This window comes from Monodelphis domestica, chromosome 4, assembly GCF_027887165.1.
Source record: "Monodelphis domestica isolate mMonDom1 chromosome 4, mMonDom1.pri, whole genome shotgun sequence".
Taxonomy (NCBI): Eukaryota; Metazoa; Chordata; class Mammalia; order Didelphimorphia; family Didelphidae; genus Monodelphis; species Monodelphis domestica.
The window spans coordinates 427283904-427311113 of record NC_077230.1 but is presented as its reverse complement, the minus strand read 5'-3'; the positions used below and the strand labels follow the sequence as shown (position 1 = coordinate 427311113).

The window sequence follows — 27210 nt, the reverse complement described above, 5'->3', positions numbered from 1 at the left end:
TTTAAGTAGACCATCATGTCATCTGCAAAGAATGACAGCTTGGTCTCCTCATAACCAATTTTAATACCTTCAATTTCTTTTTCTTCTCTAATTGCTACTGGTAGTGTTTCTAGTACAATGTTAAATAATAGAGGCGATAATGGGCATCCTTGTTTCATTCCTGATCTTATTGGGAATGCATCTAGTTTATCCCCATTGCAGATGATGTTGGCTGATAGTTTTAGATATAAAATGCTTATTATTTTTCAGAAAGACACTTCTATTCCTATGCTTTCTAGTGTTTTTTTTTTTTTAGTTTACTTTATCTTTATTATTCTTTTAAAAAAAACATTATTTTATTTGGTCATTTCCAAACATTATTCATTGGAAACAAAAATCATTTTCTTTTCCTCCCCACCCCTCCCACCACCTCTCCCATAGCTAACGCATGATTCCACTGGGTATCACATGTGTTCTTGACTCGAACCCTTTGCGGTGTTGTTGGTATTTGCACTAGAGTGTTCATTTAGAGTCTTTCCTCAGTCATATCCCCTCAGCCCTGTAGTCCAGCAGTTGCTTTTCTTCGGTGTTTTTACTCTCACAGTTTATCCTCTGCTTGTGAATAGTGTTTTTTATATCCCTGCAGATTGTTTAGGGACATTGCATTGTCCCTAATGGAGAAGTTCATTACCTTAGATTGTACCACAGTATATCAGTCTCTGTGAATAATGACTTCCTGGTTCTTCTCCTTTCGCTCTGCATCACTTCCTGGAGGTGGTTCCAGTTTCTATGGAATTCCTCCACTTTATTTTTCCTTTGAGCACAATAGTATTCCATCACCAACATTTACCACAATTTGTTCAGCCATTCCCCAATTGAAGGGCATCCCCTCATTTTCCAATTTTTGGCACCACAAAGAGTGCAGCTATGAATATTCTTGTACAAGTTTTTTTTTTTTCCTTATTATCTCTTTTGGGTACAAACCCAGCAGTGCTATGGCTGGATCAAAGGGCAAACAGTCTTTTATCACCCTTTGGGTATAGTTCCAAATTGCCCTCTAGAATGGTTGGATCAATTCACAACTCCACCAGCTATGAATTAGTGTCCCTACTTTGCTGCATCCCCTCCAGCATTCATTACTTTCCATAGCTGTCATGTTAGCCAATCTGCTAGGTGTGAGGTGAAACCTCAGAGTTGTTTTGATTTGCATCTCTCTGATTATAAGAGATGTAGAGCACTTTTTCATGTGCTTATTAATAGTTTTGATTTCTTTGGCTGAGAACTGCCTGTTCATGTCCCTTGCCCATTTATCAATTGGAGAATGGCTTGATGTTTTGTACAATTGATTTACCTCTTTGTAAACTTGAATAATTAAACCTTTGTCAGAGATTTTTATGAAGATTGCTTCCCAATTTGTTGCTTTCCTTCTGATTTTAGTTACATTGGTTTTGTTTATACAAAAACTTTTTAATTTGATGGAGTCCAAATTATTTATTTTACATTTTGTGACTCTTTCTAAGTGTTGATTGGTTTTAAAATCTTTCCCTTTCCAAAGGTCTGGAATGTATACTATTCTGTGTTTGCCTAATTTTCTTATAGTTTCCTTCTTTATGTTCAAGTCATTCACCCATTTTGAATTTATCTTGGTGTAGGGTGTGAGGTGTTGATCTTAACCTAATCTTTCCCACATTGTCCTCCAATTTTCGCAGTTTTTATGAAATAGTGTATTTTTATCCCAAAAGCTGGGTTCTCTGGGTTTGTCTTATACTGTCCTGCTGAGGTCCCTTACCCCGAGTCTATTCCACTGATCCTCCTTTTGGTCTCTTAGCCAGTACCAAATTGTTTTGATGACCACTGCTTTATAATATAGTCTGAGATCTGGGACTGCAAGGCCCCCTTCCTTTGTGGTTTTTTTTTTTTTCATTATTTCCCTGTATATCCTTGATCCTTTATTCTTCCAAATGAACTTTGTTATGTTTTTTTTTCTAAATCAGTAAAAAAATTTTTGGTAGTTCAATGGGTATGGCACTAAATAGATAAATGAGTTTGGGTAGGATGGTCATTTTTATTATATTGGCTCGTCCTACCCATGAGCAGTGAATGTTCTTCCAATTGTTCAAGTCTAGTTTTAGTTGTGTGGAGAGTGTTTTGTAGTTGTGTTCATATAGTTCATATAGTGATTTTGAATGGGATTTCTCTTTCTAGTTCTTGCTGCTGAGCTGTGTTGGAAATATATAGAAATGCTGATGACTTATTTGGGTTTATTTTGTATCCTGCAACCTTGCTAAAGTTGTTGATTATTTCAATTAACTTTTTGGTTGAATCTCTAGGATTCTTTAAGTAGACCATCATGTCATCCAAAAAGAGTGATAACTTGGTCTCCTCCTTTCCTATTTTGATGCCTTCAATTTCTTTTTCTTTTCTAATTGCTACTGCTAGTGTTTCTAGTACAATGTCAAATAGTATAGGTGATAATGGGCATCCTTGTTTCACTCCTGATCTTATTGGGAATGCATCTAGTTTATCCCCATTGCAGATGATATTAGCTGATGGTTTTAGATATATACTGTTTATTATTTTTAGGAACAACCCTTCTATTCCTATGCTTTCTAGTGTTTTTAATAGGAATGTGTGTTGTATTTTATCAAAGGTTTTTTTCTGCGGCTATTGTTATAATCATGTGATTTTTGTTGGTTTGCTTGTTGATGTGGTCAATTATGTGGATGGTTTTCCTAATATTGAACCAACCCTGCATCCCTGGTATGAACCCTACATGATCATAGTGAATGACCCTCCTAATCATTTGCTTGAGTCTTTTTGGTACTATCCTGTTAAAGATTTTTGCATCTACATTTATTAGGGACATTGGTCTGTAGTTTTCTTTCTCCATTTTTGACATTCCTGGCTTTGGAATCAGTACCACATTTGTGTCATAAAAGGAATATGGTAGAATTCCCTCTTTGCTTATTATGTCATATAGTTTGTATAGTATTGGGATTAGCTATTCTTTGAATGTTTGATTGAATTCACTTGTGAATCCATCAGGCCCTGGGGATTTTTTTAGGGAGTTCCTTGATGGCCTGTTGGATTTCTTTTTCTGTTTATGTTTTCTTCTAATTTCTTTGTCTTTTGGCTTTGCTTTATTAATTCTTGCTGTTTTGCAAGATCATTGTCTTCCAGTTGCCTAATTCTGGTCTTTAAAGACTGGTTTTCCTTTTAAGTTTGGTCTATCCTGCTTTTTGAAGCTTCCAGCTGTACATCCAATTGGGAGTTCTTGTTCCTCAGATTGTTGTATTCTCTTTGCATTATTTCCCATTTTTCCTGCCAGAAGGCCTCCATCTTTTTGATAACCTCCAATTTCAATTCCTTGAGAGATTGTGGACAATTTCCATTTCTTTTGGAAGCTTTTGGAGGATTTATTTGGGTTTCCTCTTCTGTTGTTTCCTCTGTAGTCTGTATTTTTCCTCCATAAAAACTATCCAAAGTCAACCCCTTCTTCTTGCTTTTCTTGATGTTGGGAAGTTGTTCCTGGGCACTGTTTGCCATCTCAATGGTTTTTCCTTCCCTTTCCAGTCAGAAATCTGAATGAGGAGGGCTGGATCTCTGTGTATGTATCTAATGATCAAGGCATTTTGCCTTGGGCAAGCTCTCAATTCTCCGCACCTGGGCTATCTTCCGGGGGGGGAAGGGGGGCGCCCTAGGTCTGCATTCCCCTGCCTGCCAGGGTTTTGGGTGTTACTGCTCTCAGGGGTAAGTCCTTGGTGGTCTTAGTGAACTCCCAAGACCAATAGATGCCCCTTGCTCACTTCAGGGGTGTCCTTTACACACTCATTGATTACGGCATGCTGGTTCTAAAAGCCTGAGTTCTGAGTTCTCCTTGCCCACCTGCCTGGGTTTCGGGTGTTACTGCCCTCAGGGTTAAGTACTTGGTGGTCTTAGTCAGCTCTCAATACCTGGGGCTTCCCGTTGCTCTCTCCTGGTGTGCCCCTCCTTCACTCTTTGGTTCTGGCATGTGCTGATTTTAACTCTGGCTCCGCAGGTATGGTGGGGGAGGGTAGGTCAGCTCAAGTTTGAGTGGGAGCTTTTTCGTTCCCTTATAGTGTGGAAATGCCCGAATCCCACATACTTCCAGTTCTGCACCGTACTGTAGAGTCTCTCTGTTCTTATGAGGATCGTTTTTTGGGGGTCTTTTGGGGTCATCTGTATTGTTGGGTCTGAGGAGGTGAATTGAGCCATGTCCAATCTGCCACCATGCATACCCGTTTTTTCCTCCCTTATTTCTTAAGGAGCTTAGTTGCTGTGATTGAGACCTCAGGCAAATCATGTCTGATATTTATTCAGGGTCAATAACATAACCTTACATAGTACAAATCCTCAGTATCCCACCTCTGTAAGTAAAGGCATAGACCAACAGATTTAGCACCTACTGGGTTCTCCTGGTGGCCCCATTGCTTTGAAAGACTCCTCCAATCTCCATTTTTGTGCCTTTTCCCCTTTAAAGCCTTTGACTTCCATGGACCAGGTTTCTCTTTTACCTAACTTTCAAAAGGGACTTGGGATTTTCCCCTCCCAGCTCTAGAAAGAGAGAAAGATTCTATTCTGATCCAAAGAGGGGAAAAAGCCATCCATCCCAACCTGACCAAGTCAGACTTGCAGCAGAGAACTTGTTTCCCAGGAGTCACATTCTCACTCTTACTTTTTCCCATTGTTTTTGGCATTGTATGTGAGATGCAGGTGGTTCCTTTGGTGAGCTTTCCTGTGGCAATTCTGGGATCCTCATTCCCACATGAAGAGTTTATGTAGTGGGGAAAATCTGAAATAGGCTAACAAGACAACTCTCCATGCCAGTCATCTAGTGCTAAGGTTGCTGGACTGTGCAGGAATTGGAACACTGAAAAAGCATTTCCTTCTGAGGATGGTGGTAACTCTCCAGTTCTGAGGTCTCTCCCACAGCTTTCTCCTTCTCTTGCTTTCTCTTTTCCTAGCAACAAGGAGAAAAGACTCCATGGATAGAGGGGCCAGGACTAGAGACAGGAAGAACTGGCTTCAAATCTTTCCTTAGAAATGTCCTATCTCTATTACCCTGGGCATGTCACTTACCCCCAATTCCCTAGCCCATACTGCTCTTCTGCTTTAAATTTTAATATCTATTTTAAAACAGAAGTTAAGATATTGTTGTTGGTTTTTTTATTTTAATGTGAGAGTCCTGGGCCCTAGAGCAAGAAATGAGGAAGAGGATGATGTGGACTCCCTCTACCCACTGCACAGTATGGATATTCTGCATTTGTTTTTTTTTTTTTCTCCATAAAAATTTTCCAGGGTCAAGAGGTTTTTATGCTGTTGCTTACTCCTTTGGCCCTTGGAAAATTGGAATTCTTGCCTGTTGGCTGTCACTTCTTTCTTAGACTCTGTCTCAATGGTTTTGCCTTGGGACTATCTTTCCTTCCCTTTCAGAGGCTTGAGTGAGGGCAGGTAGATCTGTGATTTTTTTTTTAATGTGTAGCTCCTGCTTCAAAGCATTTTGCCCTGAGGCTATCTTCCTCAGCTGTTACCTCTTGGATTTTCAACTGCACAATGTGTTCTGTCCCTAATTCTGCTTTGGCTACTCCTTTGCAGCCCCTGCTGCAAAGACAGTATCATTTAGCTTTGAGTCTCATTGCCAAGGCCAGGCACAACCCTCAGGGGTATGTCTGTGGTGCTTTGAGTCAGCCCCTGAACTTTGGAGATTTTCTTGGCCTTGGCTTTAACTGGCTCAGTAGGTGGTTGGGGGGAGAGGTGGTAAACTTGTGCTTTGATTTGCACAGTTTCTCCCCCTTATAGCAGGAGAATCCTTACTCACTGCCCCTTTTCACACTGTGTCCAGTGGGGGAAGCCCTTTATTCGTTTGGTTCTGATTTTTGGCCTTTTGAGATGCTTTTTAATGATTAGTTGGAAGGAGATCCAGAGAAGCCCCTGCTACTATGCTGCCAACTTGTCTCTACCCTTGTTGTTTTCTCACTCCTACCCCTCTGCTTCCCCATGTCATTCCTACTTTGATGGCTCACCTAATGAGGTCAGCTTTATCCCTTTCTGTCAGGGAACCTATTGGCCCAAATTGGGCAATCTTGTAGGCACAGAGAAATGAGATGATACTAATTATAAGAGTTTCCAGATACCCAGAACTTTTAAGTCTACTAAGTAATATAGGATCTCATTGGGTTCCAAAGCACAACCATTATCTTCATTTGACTGATAAGGAAACTGAGGCTGATAAGTAACACTGAACTAGCACCAAGCCTCATCCATTCCCCACCTCCCATATCACTGATCCTCTTCTTATCCGTCCACAGATGTATTCATTCATTCATCTTATTGACCTGGGCCACACAAGCCATTCACCTCTATCACACAATATTTATCACCCACTTGCTCATACAAGATACCTAGGCTCTGGACTAGAGATACAGAACAATGGCTACAGTCCCTGCCCCTCTCCAGGAGTATGTCCCAAACAAGAGGAGCCAAAGGGAGAATATGACTGAGATAGACAGTATGGTTTAGAATCACAAAATTTCCCTTTCAGAAAAGTTAAACTTACTCAGTTATTTCAGACATGCCTGTGTCTTCATGACCCTATTTGGTATTTATTGACAAAAGTACTTAAGTGGTTTCCCTTCTTCGGTTTATTTTACAGATGATAAAAATGAGGCAAACAGGATTAATTGACTACTTCCTTTGAAAACCAAGAATTATTCAAATGTTGAGTGGGCTCTCTCAGGAGTAGTGAGCTCCCTGTTACTGAATGTCTTCAGGAATAGGCTGGATGGCCACTGGCCAGGGAGAAGCTTAGAGGACATCTAGGCTTCAGATATCAGTTATACTAGATGTAGTCTTTAACAGCCTTGAATCTTGACATATTCCCCAAGTCGGAGGGGCCTGAGAGGATGATACCTTCCTTCCACTGATCCAACTCTCTTCCTGGCAGATTGAAGAAGAACCCAATGTTTCTCTGAACTTCAATGCCTAGAAACCATCTGCAATGTCTAAGTCCTCAATGACTGCGGACATCATTTACTCTGAAATCCAAATGAAATGACTCAGTCCTTCTCGTTCCCTGCACTGCACATGTATGTGCAAGCAGACCTCTGAGATGTTGCAGGTTTGGTTCCAGATCAGCAAAACAAAGCCAATATAGCAAGTTTCTTAGTGCATGTGAAAGTCATGTTTATACCATACTCTAGTCTATTAAGGATGCATTATATCTAAACACCAATGTATGTTCCTTAATTTACAAATGCTAACCATCATCTGAGACTATAGTCATTTGTCATCTTTTGGCTGGTGCAGGGTCTTGCCTCTAAGTTGAGTGCTCATTGCTCAGGGTGATGGCTGCTGTGGCAATTTCTCAAAATATGATGATGGTGAAGTTGGCTGCATGAACTGACTCTTCATGCCTTCTAAGCTTTCTTTGCAATATTCAGTGCTTTTTGATAGCATTTACTCACAGTAGAGCTTTTCTCTAAGTCAATTCTGTCAATCCTGCTGCTGCTTAAGTTTACATAATATTTTTTTAATATTGTTGTGATCCAGGGAATAGACAGGCCTAAGGAGAAGGAGAGAGAGATATGGGGGAAAGGCCAGTTGATGCAGCAGTCAGAACCCATACAACATTTATTGATGCAGTCTGCTGACTCCTATGTCACAGTTCACAGCCCCCAAAACATCTGCAATAGTAACATCAAAGATCTCTGATCACAGATCCCTATAATAGATATAAGAATAATGGAAATATTTACATTATTAGGAGGCAGAACCAAAATGTGAGACAAAAACAAACGTGAGCACATAGAATGATTTTCCTTTCTAATACTTGATCCCACACCAAATCTGAGGGGCCTTTTTTCAGAGCCCCTTAGGGAATAGTCTGTATTTGTAATGATTAAAATTTAGGGGAGACTGAGGCAGGTAGAAATCAGTTTCTCTCTGCAAAGAGTATTATATTTTTAGAGGTTTATTAAAGGTTAAAGATTAAAGAAAATACAGAATAAGAAAAAAATATGTGCCTAGGCCAGAGGCCTAGACAAGACCTCATCTACATTATGGAAAGAGCCATGTCTGCCCCAAAACGGAAGTCCAAGAGAGAGAAAAAGCCTTTGTAATCAGTTTAAATACCTTCTTGATCTCACCCACCTCAGAATTCCATGGGATTACAAAGCATTTTGGGGAAGTGGAGCAAGGGCTTGTGGGGATTGAAGTCCAGAGTTCAAATCTCAATTTTACATTATTCCGTTTGATCCTCTGGGAAGAAGTCCTTCCCCAAAGGATCATGAGAACATAATCAATATAAAGATTACAATAATTTGAGGATAAGAGAAAAAAAAGAACAAAACCAATAATTACTGGATGTATTGACAGAAAGCCAGTTAGGAGGCAGTCCCCTTTGGCCTGAAAGTATACATTCAAATAAATGTTCAGTCAACTACACCCAAAGTTCATTTTTGTGCAACTTGTGGTCTGGAGGCATCTTCATTATGTCTTCTCCAACAGTTCAGTTTCTGGGTTCAGAGAGGTAGCATCTTCTTTACCTAAAATTTTTCTCAAAAGGAATTTAAACTTTGCAATTTAAATGATATTTTTTACATTCCCCCGTTAAGAGGATGATTGACAAATACAGGATCACTTAGGGATGCATAGCTGAGGTATGAAGTATATGAATCAATTGGCAAGAGATATTAAAAGGATATCAGAAAAATCCAAAGAAAAAAAGAAAAAAAACTCTGGATGAAAATATAGACTAGCAAAGTCTTATGTGAAAAAATTCCAAGTAAAAAGAAAAATAAATCTATAACAGGTCCTTGAATCAGGGCCCAATTAAAATGATCTAAGCAATGATGCATTTACCCAGTCAATAGCCAAGGCTACAGAAAAGTACCACACTATGAGAGGCAGAAAAGGGGACCAGATTATAGGAGCCAAGGTTTCGGGGATACTCCTCTGTGAGTATCTTCAGAGTGAGTGTGGACACAAGGAAAGCTATGTGTAGCAATGATAAACACAGTAACCTCAAGTCTTCACACTAGGTTCAAGACTTTTGTATTGGCCTAGAAGTGCATCAATCCATCCTGGATTGGGTTTCTTTGGCTTTGTGCAATGGCTCTGTTGTGTATATCTTGTCCTGGAATCAGACAGAATCATTAAGCAAAGTCCCATAATTTATTTAAATAATTAGTGGCATTGTTTTTATAGTCACAAGCTTTTTAGGGCATGCATTAGCAAATGTATCTTAAACTTGTAGCACTGAAAAGTCAAAAGGTTAAAGAAAATCTTAATTCTGGTGACATGTGCTTGAAATATAAAAAAGAGAGATAAAAACAAATAGTATATTGCACATGCAAGAAAAATATAATAATAAAAGAGCTTTAAAAAATTCAAAAATGTAGTTTTTAATCATTGACACTCTGTGTCAGCTAAGAAAATAAAGATTACAAGGCTTTCTCACCAAAAATGAGATCCATTTCCTCATAATATGTGGCCATGCTCCACTGTAAGTAAAAGGCAAATGAATTGAACAAGGTTAACAATTTTTCATTTTTTAAAATACAGTAGTACAAATATGTAGATATCAATATCCCCAAAATTCTCAATAGCCCAATTAATTACAATAGCAAACAAACACACTTTCAGATTTCATATAAGTTGCTTTATGACATTTTTGAAACCTATGAATTGATGGACATTTGTCACAATTTTTACAAACATAGCAATCCTTCAACCTTGGTATTTAAACATATTTTTAAAACAAAGTAAAACTCATCTTGGGTTAAGAAGATAATCAAGAAATCTAGATATCATTCTGGTGGAAGTAAAATAGTGAGCTGAAGAGTATAAATAAAGGGATGCTCCTTTTGGAGGCTTTTTAGGGGTACATGCCCTGAGATTAACAGCCCAACTTCCATTCACATATTTAGAAATGCGGGAAGGTTGGGGTTTATAAAATGTATTTCACTTCAGCTACTAGAATGGGCCTTACCTCCTGGTAGGGGCAGGCAAAAATAACCAGAGATTGTTAAAAAAATTACAAAAATCATATTTAAAAAACCCTTAAAATCATTTGAGATATTTAGCACATTAATTTTGCCAAAGGCTGTTATACAATTGTAACCAGTTCTGAAGTCCATCCATCCTAGGCAAAATAGAAAAAAGCTGTTTTTTTTTCATATGGGCTTAATTACAATAATATTTGTTCATTAGTTATAGGGGAAAAACAGAATTTAACAGTAGTCAAAAATCAGTACATTCAAAATAAATTCAATCAACCTTCAGTGTAAGAGAATAATATTGAATCCAGTAATATATGAATTTAAAATCACAAAGTTATATCTTAAAACAATCAAGAAAAATGCAATAGAGTACTGAGATTTTTTTAAATAAACCATTGGAGTCTGAAATGCCTCAAAATATAGCCTCTAGTCTTTAAGTTCCTTGGGTAAGATAGACATTTAAATGTCTATTGTCCGAAGGCAGAGTAGTAAGGGCTATGCAACGGGGGTTAAGGGATCTGCTCAGGGCCCCACAGCTGGTTAAAATCTGAGGCCAGATTTTAACCCAGGACCGCATGTCCTCAAATCTCAATTTTACATATTGAAATCCCTCTTCTCAGTTTCATTCATCAAGACCTAAATCCTATACTTCCTCTCACCAAGGGGAATTAATTCCATTTGGCCCAAAGAGACTTCTTCCTCTCTTTCATTGATATTTGTAAAACTTACTTGGCCTATTTATCAGCTGGGGAACAGCTTGATTTTTTGTACAATTGATTTAGCTCCTTACAAATTTGAGAAATTCGACCTTTGTCAGAGGTTTCTGTTATAAAGACCCCCCCCCCCCAATTTGTTGCTTCACTTATTGCATTGGCTTTGTTTATACAAAACCTTTTTAATTTGATGTAATCAAAGTTATTCATTTAATATCTCATAATGCTCTCTTACTTAGTCTTAAATTCTTTATTCTCCCATAGATCTGTCAGGTATACTATTCTATGTTCACCTAATTTACTTATAGTTTCCTTCTTTATACTTAAGTCATTCTGAATTTTTCTTGGTGTACAGTGTAAGATGTTGATTGAAACCTAATCTCTCCCATGATGTCTTCCAATTTTCTCAGCAGTTTTTTGTCAAATGGTGGGTTTTTGTCTCCAAAACTGGGATCTTAGGGTTTATCATATATCAGCTTGCTGAGTTCATTTAGTCCAGGTATATTCCATTGATCCTCCCTTTTATCTCTTAGCCAGTACCTTATTGTTTTGATGACCACTGCTTTAAAGTACAGGTTAAGATCCAGTACTGCTAGGTCTCCATCCTTCACATTTTTTTCATTAGTTCTATTAATATTCTATATTTTGTTCTTCAAAATGAACTTTGTTATAATTTTTTTTCTAATTCAGTAAAAAAAGTGTCTTGGTAATTGAATATGTATGGCACAGAATAAGTAAATTAATTTGAGTAGGATGGTCACTTAAATTATATTAGGTCACCCTAACCATGAGCAATTGAATGTTTTTCCCATTATTTAGATCTAGTTTTAATTGTGTGGAAAGTGTTTTGTAGTTGTGTTCATACAGTGCCCAGGAGAGAGTGCATGAGTCAAAATCCATCAGGAACCCAATGTTCAGTTCTAGATGTGATATTTTGGAATGGGCTCTCTATAGTGTGACCAGAGGAAGGCCAACAGGGAGATTGATTGAAAGAACTGGAAAAGAGAAGGGCTAGAAAAGACATAAGGAAGAAACTGCCTTGGGAGATAGTGCTTTCCCCACTACCAAGAGTACTAAAATCCACTTGTTGCAAGTAGAAATATATAAGCCATATTTGTTAAGCTAATATGCTCTGCCTAACAATACCAAAGCAATTGTGTTGTTACAGTAAGAACAAGAAGGATACAGAGTATATAGAAATAAACATAAAAGAGGAAAACACACAACACAGATTATGAAGGTTTACAAACCTAGAAATGACCCCACTCACCATTTGTGGATAGAAATTAAAAAGACATAACAGTGAATAGCAAATCAAAATTCTAATTGAGTGTATCCTAGTATAAAACCAAAACATTTTAAAAAATGCTTTCCAAGCACGTATTAGATCACCATCGACAAATTTAGATGTCGAAAGTTCTTTCAAATAATTTCATTTTCAAAAATTGTTTAAATAAAATTCAAAAATTCTCATAATGAAAATGTATACTGCTCACTTCCCCTGTGGAAAATGAAATACTAATTCACCATTGCCATTTCCCCCTTCTGGAGAATGAGATCCTGAGGATCTAAAAGCATCTTTAGTTCACTTTAACTGCTTATTTATTGACCAAAACCTTGCTCAAATGGATTGGATATTTGACTCACACTAAAAGCTGTAATAAGTATAATTAAGCTGGTATAGTATTGAATATTAGTAAAAAAAAATTGTAAAGGCAAGTTATAATCAGCTAAAGTTGTCAGAGTTTAATCTGATTTGCAGGTGGTCGATGGACGATGGAGGCAGATTAATCCAACATCTATTTACTCCTTGTAGAGGTAGGAAGAGGAATAGAAGGATAGAAACTAGGAGTTAGGAATATGATGGGAAATCTATTATACTCAATATCTAAATAACCCCTCCGCCAAATTAACTCCTCACAGAGTTTTCTTCTTGCCTGCAAACAGGCCTGACTTAATCTGCACTCACTGACTAAAGATTTAACCTCTAACTTTCTAGCCTATTCTCATTCACAAATATTCTTAAAGCAATTTATGAAACTCAAAAGGTCAGTTACTCTGTGTAGAGATGCTGAATGGAGCCCCTCAGCTTCCCTCAGTCAGAGAAGAAAAGGCTTCTGACAGTTTCTCCAAACTGCCCTTTAGCCTCTTCTGTGATTCTAAAGGGAAAAGCTCTCTGTAAATCAGAATCATTCTAAACTGTCTGTATTTCTCCACTCTAAAGTAAACAGTATCTAAAGTCTCTAAAAGCTTCTTTGGCTGTCAGACAAAGATCCAGCCAACTGATCCCAAGAAAGTAAGAGAGAGGCAGGACCCCTGAGGAAGTCAGAGACTGGACCCAGAACTTTCCAACTGTCTCTCTTTATCTAGGCCTCTGAAAGTAATGGGGTTCAGAGCTACTTCCTCGGTTCTCTCGAAGGAGACAGCGGAAAAGGGAAAATAAAAACTTTCTCTGACCTAGACCCCTGCTCCTAAGGAGACTAAATAGCTAAGTAAAACTCATGATAATCAATATTGCTAATGTTGACTGGGAAAATACACAGAACTATTAAATAGTCAAAAATCACTCTTTAATCAAGGACAAAAGGGGTTCAGCCCTAGTAGGCCTTGACACAGAGCTGCGCCACACAGACTGCACAGAGTCTGAGGATTAAACTGGCCGCTCTGGTCACTGACCCCTGGGAGTGCCATGCTAGATGGGCTCCAGGGAACAAAATAACTTGGGGAAACTCTATACCATTTGGGGTATCCAGGGGCAGGGAAAGATGATTGACATCAGTATAGCTACAAAGGAAATTGAAGTGTTCAAACTACTCCCACAGGATACAATCAAGCTGGGGAAAGGACTCATAGCTAGAGTCTATGCTGTAAGAGAAGGGACTGCTTCCAATGGATACTAAAGGCTGGTTCTGGCCCAGGTGTGATTCTTGGGATACAAAAGGTGAGACTACCTAAAACAAAGAGGGTCCTTAGCATATGCTTAGTCTCACCCAACTAGGATTGTAATTCCCGTGAGGCTTCCCTACTCAGTCTGAAACTGCCAATCTGGGATACCCTTTAGGGTGAATTCCTAGGGGAAAAGGGAACAAGTACAAACTTTGGGCTCTCCAACCTATAAGCTAGTCCTAAAACTTGGGGTTCACCAGATCCCAATAGGCCACAAGTTTGGTATTGCTAGATTCCATGTTGACACCACCCCCCCCCCTTTTGGTCAAGACCGGACATTGCTGACCACATAAACCAACAAATGGGAATGCTACGTGGGGTTGGACTGTCATCACTAATGGTGGGAAAGCTTTCCGGTACAGGTACAGGCATTTGGTATTTGGGGGCATTCTCCTATGTCTCCAGCCCATTGACATTTGAGCCAGAAAGGTAGGCAATCTGCCTTTGGCAAAAACTAACAATCAAAACACTTAAGACTTTCCAAAGTCTTAAGTCTTTCACATCCTGTGGGTCCTAATATGATGCCTTCTGCCTCCTCTCAGGCACACTCCATTACAGCTTCACTGCTGCTGCAAGAGAAATCCATAAACATATTCTCTAACAGGACTTGATCAATTCCCAATATACTTACTATAAAGATTATCCTGGCTGCTAACCTTAATCTGCAATTCCATATTATTAATACAATCAATGTCTATTCTACCCCAATTATAAAATTATGTAAACTACAAACAATCAGAAAGATTGCAATGCTCCCAACTATAGAAGTATAAAGGCAAAAATAAAATCCACATCACAGGTTATTCAGGACTTTGTAAACCTGAAAGTGGCCCTACCTCCTGTTTGTAGCCAAAAATTAAAATATCATCCAGCATTAAGCAAAATTCAAATTTCAAAATTTCAAAATTGAAATTAACTCCAAAAATTCTCAAGATTAAAAATGCTTCTAATTTTCCTTAATTTTAAAACCTCTCCCACATCTCACACCCACCCCTTTGGGGTGGTTGAGATGCTAGGGATTTTGAAACAGTTTTTATTAACCTTTAACTGCTTAACAGCCATAACCATGTGCTTAAACAACTTGGGCTTTTTACTTTTATTAACTATTACCTAGTATGAAAAAAAAATAATGTTGCAACTTTGTCAGCTAATGTAAAGTCTGTAGATTAAAATTTTTTGTTAAAATAATTCTCCTAATTTGAGTTCTAGCCTTAACTAAATTAGTTTTGGGTACACATTTCATTTTCCAGAGTATTTATTCAATGGCAATGAGGATTCATTTATCATTGAACTTCTGCCTAAATATATAGGTGAATGGATTAGCATTACTAGTCACAAAGGCTTTCTCTAATTTCATTGTTTCCTGCCTTAAGGCTTCAAAATGTATAAACTTTACTGTGTCAACATGGAATCTGGAAGTCCCCAGTTTATTTAGTTGGGAGGTAGAAACCCCAGTGTTTTGACCTTGTCACAGGAGAGTTTTACCCCTGAGGGAAGGTCCTACTTCACCAGACAATAGATATCCTGGTAGTTTGGGTGGGAAGTATCTCTTTTGTCCCAATGGTTTCTCCCCCTAGGCTATAGTTCTTTACCAAGGTGGCCTAGCCCTGAGCTGAATCTTTCCCTTTTGTGTCCATTGTCAAGCATCAGTCCCTCACAGTTACTCCTGTCTGGAACCCCTCATTTTCCTTTCTTACCTAGTAAAGTCAATCAACTGACCCTCTCACCCTAAGACCCCAGGTCATCTAGAAAGGTATTTAAGCTCCCCAAATTTAATGGCTTCTCAGAATTATCATTCTCCTACATTTGGCATTCCCAGGGGTCAGTGACCATGTATTGTGAACCATAAATGTCATATTTCATGTCTGCTATTATCTGTGCAATTTCACTCTCTACCTCAATTCGAGACTTTTGTTTTGTACTTAAGTTGCTTACCTTTGTGATGTGGAAATAACTTTAAAAGACTGATATATATATATATATATATATATATATACATATACACACACACACACACACACACATATATATATTAATTTAAGGTCACCAAGGAATTCAGCTATGTAATTCCTAAATGAAAACTCAAGTCAGCAGTCAACCTTTTATGGAGTTTTTAATTACAAACAGGAGGAAGAAAGGTATTAGAGAGAGGGGGGGGAGAAGGGAATAGGGCTTAAATACCCATTCTGCTTAGGCTGGGCCAAAGGCTCAAGGCCTTGGATAGCTGAGGCAAAGAAACAAGATCAGTCCCTATCACTCATGTGACCAAAATGGAGAAAAAGTCTGAGGGCCTCCACTCCAAGCACCAGGCTCTAACCACCACACTCTCCTCCACCCAGGAAGTCCCAGGACTCCTGAGCTCTCCTCTACCTCACTTACTGTGTCTCACCTGTGCCAATGGTGGCTCTAGATTAACCCAGGACTGCCCAGAGGTCTGTTCCCTTTGCACATGTCTATTGAAGGCCATATTCTCAAATAATTAAATCTTGAGATTTGCTGCAGCCCTTTCTAAATCCTGTTACCTTGAGTAGGGTGGAGATTGTAGTTTCCAAGACCTGATTCTGTCATTCCAAGTATCTCTATTGTTATTGATCAGGAAATAGCCAAATCTCATCCTCTAAAGAATGGTTTGAACAGGGTTGAGTAGTTTTGAAATTCATACCTTGGCATCACCCTTTTTTCACTTTATGCTTATGCCCTTATGTTTCCTCCCTGGGGTACTTCCCAAATTCATCTCATTTTCAATAGATAATGCTAGATTCTGGAATCATACGGTATAATGCTTATTTCTACTACAACTTCTGAATAACGGGATTTTGCTCCAGAAGCTATTGCTGCTTCCATGGATTTCAGGTCTGGGGTCTCCTGGTCTCTAAGTCTGCAGTGAGAGCAACACTGCTTGCTATTAGAGTCCTGTCTCCCATAGTTTTTATTATTATATACTTTTCCCGATAATATACATTTTGACCTTCCCATCTCTCTCATTTTCGCCCTGTTCATAACAATGCTTCAACGAGCAGTTTCTTACTATGTGTCCTCGACGAGAGCACAAAAAAAAAAAACAAGTCCTGGTATCTCTTTGCACCTTTTGTTGACTTTGGGGTGTCTGTCTATACTGTGTGGTTTGTCTGCTAAATGTCTTAATTGTAGCCATGTTTTTAACCTCCTCTAATTCTTTCTGCCTTAACATTCCAGAGGTCTCTTGGGAGCTTTTTCTTTATATCATTTTCTTTTTCTTGATCTACTTAGTTATCATGAAGATAGGTGACAATGTCTCTAAATTCATTAAGTGAGATGGTGTCAAACTTAGGGCAATAGTTCCTGAAGAAATCCCTCAAGTGCTTTTCACAACCCTTGAGAAATTGTCTCCTCACATGTGTTTCTGATTCTTTTGAATCAGGGCTAAAACCTAACAGTCCCTCAGTTTTTTTGATAAGGTGACCATGGCATTTTCTTAGATAAGTCATTGATCTTGGATTAGGAAAATCCAGATCCTCAAAAACTTCTGGCCAGCTCATGAGTGAAGAATCTTTTCTAGTTTGCTCAATAAAATTTTTATGTTCCTGGGGTGTAAAAAGTTCAGATAAAATAATTTCTACATCCTCAAAATCTGATTCATAGAGGCAAAATGCTTTCTTTAGTTCTTTAATTGTGAGATGAGGCATACGTTTACATAAAGACTCTAAGTCATGGGTGGTGAATGACTTATGAACCTTTGCATGTAAAATGCCAATTATCAATAACCTTAGCTATATCACACAAAGGCATAATCTTTTGAGCCTTTGATGCATTTGCAAGATTGTTAGCAGATGCATTAGTTGGTGCCTTTATGTTATTAGCGATGTCATTTCCCTGTACTGCACATAATGGTGTCCCAGTATTAGTAACTACATTGTCCTTATTAGTCTGTCCTGTCACATCCCCAGACTCCACGTCGGTTCCCTTCCCCATGCCTTGTTTTCTCTGAATGTAATCCTGGCACATCTCAGTTATAATAGGGATCTGACCAAGGAAAGCCTGTAATCCATCATCTATGACTAGAGCATGTACAGTTTTCTTTGGGAAGATCAGGTTGGCACCAGCTTTGATATTTTTTATGATGTTAGTCACTACCGCAAACACAAAGTAGATGTAGAGTATGGTTTGCCACAGGTAATTTACATCTAGATAATTTATTGGCAACTGTGTCCATCCCATAGTCATATTTGCTAATGTCCCCAGAACATTGTCTATCATCCCTGCCACTGTACTATAAATGATACAGTAGCCCCAGTAAATGGCAATTATTCCGAGCACAGAAGACCAAAGTATTAGTTGTAACGTGTTTCCCATTAGATCTTTTCTAGGCTCTAACTTCTAGGAGTTAACAGTTAGAAAATGGTTATTGTCCCTGCAAGCTTTGCTTCTTGCTAGATAGGATCCAAGAGGGCTAGATCCTATTGCTGACAGCCCTAGTACAGTGTCCCTTTTTACTACATACTCTCTCCCCCAGTTTTGTAACTAGCAGACCAGAGTGGCAGTTGGTAACTGACTTGTTTCCCCTCCCCCCACCTCAAGGAATCAAGATGTTTTTGATCCTTTGTGGAAACTGCTAGGCAGAGTCAGTGACAAAAGCTGCTAGTGTCAGGAGTTGTAATTGACAATAACTTCACAACTGACAGTTGATGACAGTTGGTGACAGTCACTAAAGTTTTTTTTAAATGGGGTCCTTTCAAATCCGGGGTGCCAACTGTATTAAAAAAAGATAAATGAGGGAAGTTTTGTACCCCCAAGGGAAAGCTTAGACTTTCAGTATGGAGAGGGGGAAAGAGAGGAGAACCCCTCCTTCCACAAAGTGGGGTTCAGGGAGACAGCAGATGTAATGGGTTGGCTCAGAGAGAGGAGAGGGGGTTTGAAGATTTCCCTTCTGCCTTCTCTCCTTAGCTAAAGCTGCTCTCCCCAATTAACTCTTATCCCTCTTGCCCCCCCCCACTACTCGAGACCAAAAGGTCTCCCCTTGATTCATTCACTCCACTTGATTCATTCAGCTTGGGGAACAGATAACTTTTAATATTAACTCAATCAGATAATACAAAAGAAATAATGAACATGGAAGAATGGAAAAAAGGAAAGTGGGGAAAGGGGGTCCCTGTCTCGACCCCCTATCTAAACCCTTTTCCTCCCTCCTTGAGTTTGGGGGAACTCAGGTCTTGGCAGCCTTATCCCCCTGAGAGAAAGTCAGGTTGACTCACCCCTGGGCAACAGGAGTTGAAGTAAAGTCTGCTCAAGTTTCTCTTCAGAAAGTCCCTTCCAGGGGCAGCTGGGTAGCTCAGTGGATTGAGAAAAAGGCCTAGAAATGGAAGGTCCTAGGTTCAAATCTGGCCTCAGCCACTTCCTAGTTGTGTGACCCTGGGCATGTCACTTGACCCCCATTGCCTAGCCCTTACCACTCTTCTGCCTTGGAGCCAATACACAGTATTGACTCCAAGATGGAAGGTAAGGGTTTAAAAAAAAAAAAAGAAAGTCCCTTCAATAGGGAAGTGTTGGGGGGAAAGATTTCCAGTCACCAGCAGGAAAAGTGGGTAACCCTCAGGAGAAAGTCTTTTTTCCCACCTTCTCTCTTTGACTTCTCGATATGGAGAGACCCTCACTGTTCTCCAAGCCAGAGTCTTCTCTCCTCAGGATTCCACTCCTGGGGCCCCTCCCCTGTTGAGGTGATCAATTTCACATATTCTTCAGCCTGGCACTTTTTCTCTAGTGGCAGCCTCTGTCACATTCCCCAAGGTGCTCAGCACTGGTGGAATTTGAGCTCCCAGGACTGGCAAAGGCCACCGCTGTTCCTGGCTTAACAGGTTTCAGTGGGGACATGTGAATCCAGTGCTTCTTCCCAGGCACTTTTACTGCCCTGGGGGAGGTGAGAATTATTACGTGGGGTCCACTGTGGTTCGAGGGCCCCTGCCAGGATTTTCTGGAGCCACACAAGATCCCTTAATTCATCTGTAAAAGGGTGCAGGTTACATTCAGTGGGCTGCATGGACAGTATGGTTAGTGGCTTGTTCAAAGCTTTCAGGGAAGAGAAAAGATATTGATTATCATATCTGGCCAGTTTGTCTAACTCTAGTTTAGGGAGGATGGGAGGAGGACCACTGAACATAATCTCAATGAAGTAATACCATGTACACAGGAGGTGCAACGAACCCTCAGGAGGGCACAAAGGAGGAGGCTATATTGCCCACCTCTGCTCCCTTGACTTAGTGTCAGGTAAGGTTATATAGTGAGAGCAAAAGAATTTTCCTGCTTATAGTCTGCCCCAAAACTTGTACACTATGGGGGTACAGTTTACCATGCTGCCCCCCTCCTTCAAATATCTCAGGGAACAGGGACAATGGTTCCACTCTTCTGTAGCTTCTTCATAGCTGATAAGGGGTGTAGAATCCCTGGGATGAGGAGGGAAGGGTTGTGGGCCCAGGGTCATCAGGGTCAGGTCTGCAGCGAGTGCTTAGGTCCTGAAGGCTAGGAGACCTGAAAGACGTGTCCAATGACTGGTACCCTTACCGGCAGACAGCTCAAGAAGGAGAGAGTCAGTCCCAAAAGCAGATGTATAGAAACCCAGTCTGGGGCAAAAAGCAAAACCAAAAACTAGAGCAACAGATATAGACAGAGAGAATTAGTACAATAGAAATGGATGTTAAACATTAACAATTGGATATCAGAGCCAACAGACATCATTTCTAGAAATCATCTCTGATAGTAATCGATTTTCTTTAGGAAATTTAATTCCCAAGTTTTGTTTGCAGAATTGTCATGTGATGTTTCTGTTAAAGAATATTCCTTTGCCAAGCCCACATTTACATAGCAGCGATAACCACCTGAGTAACAGGATTTCAAAGATGAATTTCTTTACCCTAGATCCTGAAGGAAATCCAGAAAACTATGAGTTATTTATGAACTTAAGATCTAAACTTCAATTTAGCAGAAATAACTTGCTGCCTATTTCTCAAAGTATGTTCCCTAACTGCTGGGAGCAATCAGGCCACAGCACCTTGTCAGAGTTATGTGTGATAGCTAAGGAGGCCACAGAGTGGCCCTTGGCAAGATGTGATTGCCCACTCAGTCCCCCTTGCATGACCTCTCTTATCAATGCCCCTTACCTATGAATTGACATGATTACTATTCCCCCTAGTCTCAAAAGGAATAATGCAAGAGCAAAATACCTGTGCCCTAATTCCCCAAAACATCACCAAAAGAGCAGAACCTCAAACCCTATCCCAAAAGACTATCATGGGTTAACTTTTACTTAGGTATATAATCCCCAGTGAAACTGAAGCTACAGGCCAAATCCAAAACTTTCCCACTCACTGGAACTTATTCTCATGAAGCCAGCACACAAATCAATCATAGAGGCCCATACAATAAGTACAAGTACATATGCCTCAATGACTCAATTTCACAAACCAGTAACTCAGGAACTCCCTAGTAAGAACCCTGAGAAATGACCAGTCTAATATTAAATTTGAATTATGTTCCCAGTACCCCTCAATTTCGTTGATATGATTGTTGAATTGTCTTTTAAGAACTGTTGATTAATTATTCCATTTTATTAAAAGTAATAAGTAATTCTTGATTGTTTGTAAGCTCAAAACTTCTCACAGGGTAATGAGAAAATTAAGCCACTTGTGACCAAATCATTTATCTTGTGTGCAACCTTTTATTCTGTCTGTAATCACAATACAAGAATATAGAATGTTAATCAAGTGATTTGTTACAAGTTAATGTATCACTTTTCCAATTATCTCTCTTTGAACAGGTGTGTTAGGTAATGTATCTGTGTGCCAAGAAAATGGGTATAAAAATAAACCCCAGGCCTGGGAATTGTGGAGCAGCTATCAGTCTTCCATTTGTTATTTTTTTGACTGATCCTTCACCACCTGTAGGGAAACCCTGGAGTCGAGAGGAAGGGTGGACTTCACCCATGACACCTAACAATTTGGTAAATTTGAATTATTAAACTGATAGGTAGTTTGGGGAAATGGAAAGTTTTATTTCTAGAATTTGCATTATGTGCTAAATATGGGAACTTGTCACTAAAGAGAAGACAGATGGGGAAAACATTTCCTCATGTACCAAGGGACACATAGTGAGGGCTTCATGTACAGTCCAAAGCTATCATTGACTCATGCCATCATTGTGTCACTCATGTCAGATAATTTTAGGGTTGTGACTTTAAATCTAGATTTAAATCGTCACCAAATAAAATACCCAAGTCAGTCTGGAAATTTATGGTAATTTAATTAATATAGAGGGAGGGGATTTAAGGAGAAGGAGGAAAGAGGATATAGGATTTCTCCTACCTGGCCTATGCAAGGGTGAGTTTTAAACTCCCTACCTCTAGGTCTTTGAAGAAGATTAGAGGCTTCTGAGAGGAAAAAGTTGGAAAGTAAAGGAGGAAAATTCAGCCATAAAGTCACCACCAAACCGGACAATAGCTTATAGCCATGCTAAGATGCCAAAAGGCTCAGCAGGGCAGCTCTCAGCTAACTCTCCACTGCCAATCAGTGAAAGAGAGAGAGAGAAAGCCTTGAGGGACGAAAAATCTCAAATATTTAGACCTTTCATTCTTGTGTCTCCTCCTCTAAATTTTCACATCTACCAATCACATTAAAGGTTTTTTTTTTTTTTTCCAGGATTGCCCATACTTTTAGTTCTCACTTTCTTTGATTTGATTATATCTTTAGAGTTATTTAACACTTCTTTGTTAAATTCACCTTTTGTGAGTTACTTGACCTTTTTGTGATTAATTTAACCTTTATAGTTACTTAACATCTTTTTGTATTAGATCTAAAAATAGACTTAGCTTAAAGTTCCAGCTTCACTGTAAGGTGAGAACTAAGTACCTTCATTGTTCAATCAGATTATAATTTTATCTTCCCCTAAAGTACAGTCTAAGTAGGGTGGAGTAATTTAGAGTTCCCAAGATATTCCTGATTTTGTTAAACTAAATATCTTCATTGTTACAAACAGGAAGTAGCTAAATCCAATCTTCACACTCATTAATGGATTAATGGCCTAGATGGTCAGAAAAGGTCCATTCCCAGGTGAGCCCAGAATGTGCCTCTTTAACCATCCCAGGGCATTCTCTGTCCTTTGTGTGCTTTGTCACCATTAGATCCCAAAGCCTTCTTTTACCTTAAGAAATAACTATTACCCATTATAGGTCAGAGAAATTCTGCTGATCAGCAGTCCAAAAAAAAAAAATTTCCGTACCCTCAAAAAAAGGCTGATCACTCAGTTATTCTTACATATTTGGGCAATAAGGAACAGGAGTACTGAATTGAGTAGCAAAATACAAATAAATAGTAAATATAAATCAAGGCTGCATCATCTCCTGGACCCAGGCCATCTCTTTTGACTAAGACAAGGCCATACAGGAATCTCTTCAGGGTATCTTTCCAGAGATATTCCAGAATCTTTTGTGATTTACCAACACCACATACAATAATTTTAAAAATTATTCCTAGGTTAGGGATCCAATTATAAAAGCTGAATATCTATCTGTTCACTTTCACACTTTCACCTTCCCCCCCACTTCCTTCTCTGAGTGCTTTTACTATCATAAAAATAACATTTCCTTTGGTGTCCCTGCAAGCGCTAATCAAAAACTCAAAAGAATCTTGATTTAAAGTGTTATGTCATCAAAACACTGTATTTTTAGCATAGAGATCATCAATTATCAATTTTAGGTCATATTAGAGCAATTCACAGAATAGTCATAAAATTGTGAGCAAGCGTTTGTCACACATACCATTTTCAAATCCCTGACTGTTCCTTGGCTACATCAACCAACGTCTGTGGGTCTCTCAAGTTATTTTACCAAAGTTCATGTGAGGTAACTCATCAATTACATATTACTTAATTTATCTTATTATTTGGGACCTTGAATGCTTGCATTAAGATTTTATAGCTTCAAACAAGCCATTCATTGGGACATGACTGGCAACTTTTATCCATTTGAACATCTTAAAACTTCTGAAGTATATAATTAAAATATACTCATCTTTAATTTTTATCACACAGTAGTTGTCAACCTCTTTGAGGTCATACACATTTATTGTTTTGCTAGTTTAGTCCCTGAGTGTCGATGTGAAACAATTATGAGCACTTCTTTCTCCCTCCTGTGTTTGAGGAAGGGGTTAATAGCTTGTAAGCAATTTACCCTAAGGCTTTTTGGTTTGATTTGGGGTTTTATTACTTAACAACTTGTCATGTATCCCTCTTTAACAAATGGACTTACAATTTAAAATTTTGAATGTATCAAACCCTTCATAATAATTTACTCCCAGTGGAGGTTAGTTTGAACTCCACACTTCCAAATAACATTGATTAAGTCCTTTAGTGATCTTTCATTATTTAAACAAATTGAAGTTTGAAATATTTACCCTGACTCCTTTCAATCCTGTCTAAAGCAGAATAGAATCTCCAGTTTAGTTTCCTTATACCTCAAATATTGCTATATACCTGAGTAAATTCCATCAGCACTATTCTGAATTATAATTTGTGGTGGCTAATTCACACTAGTATTCACCCCTAGTATTTGTTTATTTTATTTTTAATTACTCTTATTTCTTCTGCCTTCTCCCCTTTACCATTATTGTAGGTAAAGGAAAGGTGTTACACTAAATTGCATATAATCCTCATGTCAAGACCTTCTTGATTTCAGGGCTGGTCAATATTTTTCTTGTTAAGGGCATACAGTTTGCATATCACATATCTTTAACTTATTTAGGTAGAAAACACAATTCTCTTTATAATACAAATGTGTATATATATATATATATTTTGTATTCACTCATTACTTTCTGGCAATTTGTGTATAAATGCATGTTCATCTCTTGATCACAAAACCCTTCTTATACATTTCACACATTTCTTTAAAAAAAAACAATTCATACAATCTTAATCAAATATAACACTGTTTAGAAATTCCCTCTTTAACAAAATACCAAATTCTTAGTAGTTGTATTATTAAATCCCATGCACAGATCAACCACTTTAAAAACTTCTTTTGTGTCATATGATTACATGTTGCTAGTTCTGACATAACATACATTAAAATAACATCTGACTTGAAAAATCCCAAGTTAAAATCCCAGAATAAGTTCTCCTCAACAGCATGATAACTTTTTCTGAATGACGTTGACATCCACAAAGTAGCCAGTATAATTTCTGTTCTTATGAAATAAACATTAAGGCTTGCTATTAATCACATGTAGACAACTCCAATTCATTGAAACCATTATGCATTGCAAGGTTTAACAAAACAAACTTCTAACCATGAGGTTTTGTGCTCAATAAAATCTGGCTAACATTTCACATTTAACAAGCAGTTACCACAATAAATGAAATTACATTGTACCATATGGATGCTGATATTTTCAGTCATAAAGGTCTGTGGAAGAAAAAGGGGGCATAGACCAGGGATAGCTGTAAATCCTCACCAGTACTAGGGCCCTCCTGGCATAAGAGCAGTTGGGAAGGGCAGGGCAATATTTTCTTCTGGTCAGATAGCCCCAGGGTGTAGGGAACAAGCATTCTTCTCTTCAGTCTGGCTTAACTCCTGGGCAGAGTGGCAGGGGGTGTCCCACTGAGTATAGGATGAGGTGGTCACTGCATGAACCTCTGTAGGGAGTGGGAGGTAAAGAGGGTGTAATGGGGGTGCCTATGGGGATGGCAGGGAGTACTGGGAAGGGAACATGGATGGTGGAGAGGGCACAGGAGAAGGTGGGAAGGGAAGGGAGGTTTCCCTCATGATATAGGGGGTTGGCTCCTCAGGGTCTCCCTGGAGCACAGGGGGGTAGTAGGAGTAGGAGTGCCCCCTCCTCAGGATAGGGAGTTGGTTAGCAGAGCAGCCTCTGTTTTAACAGGGTAATTTGGCCCTAAAAGGCAACTTTTCGATTTCTTTGGGGTGTCAGTAAACAAATCAATCCAAGCATCTATGCAGGGGATCTGATCAGGTTGACCTGGTGTTCCATACACCTTTCTTCAGACCATGTAGGCCATGGAGAAATTTTCAATCCCCTCTGAAGGCCATTTAACCCCAAATATGGACTACTCCAAATCACACAAGGTGCGGAGGGCACCAGGGGAAACTCAAATTTCATAATCAGCTGCTGTCTTCTTAAACAGCTGAAAATTCTTAAGAATTCATATTAGTGTGGTCTGAGAGTCTGACAATGAGGACTGACAGATTGTAACAAACAAACTACACAAATATGCCTGTGAACCCAAAGGGTTCCCTGCGATTCCAAGAGATATCTCTTCTTGAAATCGGGCTCTGGACTTAGCGCTGCATATGACAGTCTACTAGACTTGATTAGATCCAGATTTCCAGAACAGAACAGACTATTGGAGTGAAAACATATCTCCTAGGCAAGTACCAGCCCTCCTAGGTACAAGAGCTTTGGAGCTCTGAGAGTAGAACCAGAGCTCCCAGGTACAAAGCCTTGGGAGTGAAAACAGCACTCTCAGAATAGCAGTGGTTCTCAACTTTTCTAATGCGTGACCCTGCAATACAGTTCCTCATGTCGCGGTGACCCCAAACCAAAAAATCATTTTGGTGGCTACTTCAAAACTGTAATTTTGCTACAGTTATGATTTGGAATGTAAATACCTGATATGCATTATGTATTCTCCTTGCTACAAATGGAGAGGTTGAGAACCGCTGCCCTAGAGCAATACGATACCAGCATTCCAGATTAACCTAAAGGTGAACCAGAGCATAGCTCTAGAGCATGACAAATTACCAGAACAGATAGTTAGATGGTTTCAATACTTATCAAAATTTGTTCAGGATCTCAAACACCAGAACCAAGGGCAGGACAGAGAAGGCACCATTTGCTTCCTTGGATTTCTGATCCAATCCCTCTCAGGAGTTGGAAAACACATACTCTCCAAGTCCACACTCAGAAACACCCCCAAGACTCCTTCACAGGGTCCTGCTTAGCAAATGCTGCCCACATATGATTTGGGTTATATTTTCAAATGTAACTATTTCACTTCCATTACATTGATTATGATTAATTTTATCAAATGTATTTTCAGCTCTATCTTCTTTTAGATTTGAAATTTCCAAATTATTTACTGTAGGATGAAAAAGTTCAGCTTCTGGGTTCAAGCTAGATATTTTTTCTAAGGAAGTCTGTACCATATAGCTTTTTGAAGCTTTAACAGGTTCATGTGGGGTTTTCTGATTGCCTGTGAACTTTTAAAAGTTTTTTATAGCTCCTGTAACATTGACTGTGTGACAAGGAAATCACTTTTAAAAGACTGATATATATTAATTTAAGGTCGCCAAGGAATTCAGCTATGTAATTCCTAAATGAAAACTCAAGTCAGCCTTCAACCTTTTATGGAGTTTTAATTACAAACAGGAGGAAGAAAGGAATTAGAGATAGAAAGATAGAGGTAGAGAGAAAGGGGAGAGAAGGGAATAGGGCTTAAATACCCCTTCTGTTTAGGCTGGGCCAAATGGCCCAAGCCCTTAGATAGCTGGGGCTAAGAAAGGAGATCAGTCCCTA

At 39.0% G+C, this 27210-nt stretch overlaps 1 protein-coding gene across 1 annotated transcript in view; it reads left to right on the top strand.

The window, feature by feature from the left end:
• The window catches only part of LOC103093201 (hemicentin-1-like), a 286577-nt gene that overhangs the window by 188148 nt on the left and 71219 nt on the right, over positions 1-27210 (top strand). The window lies entirely within an intron of this gene.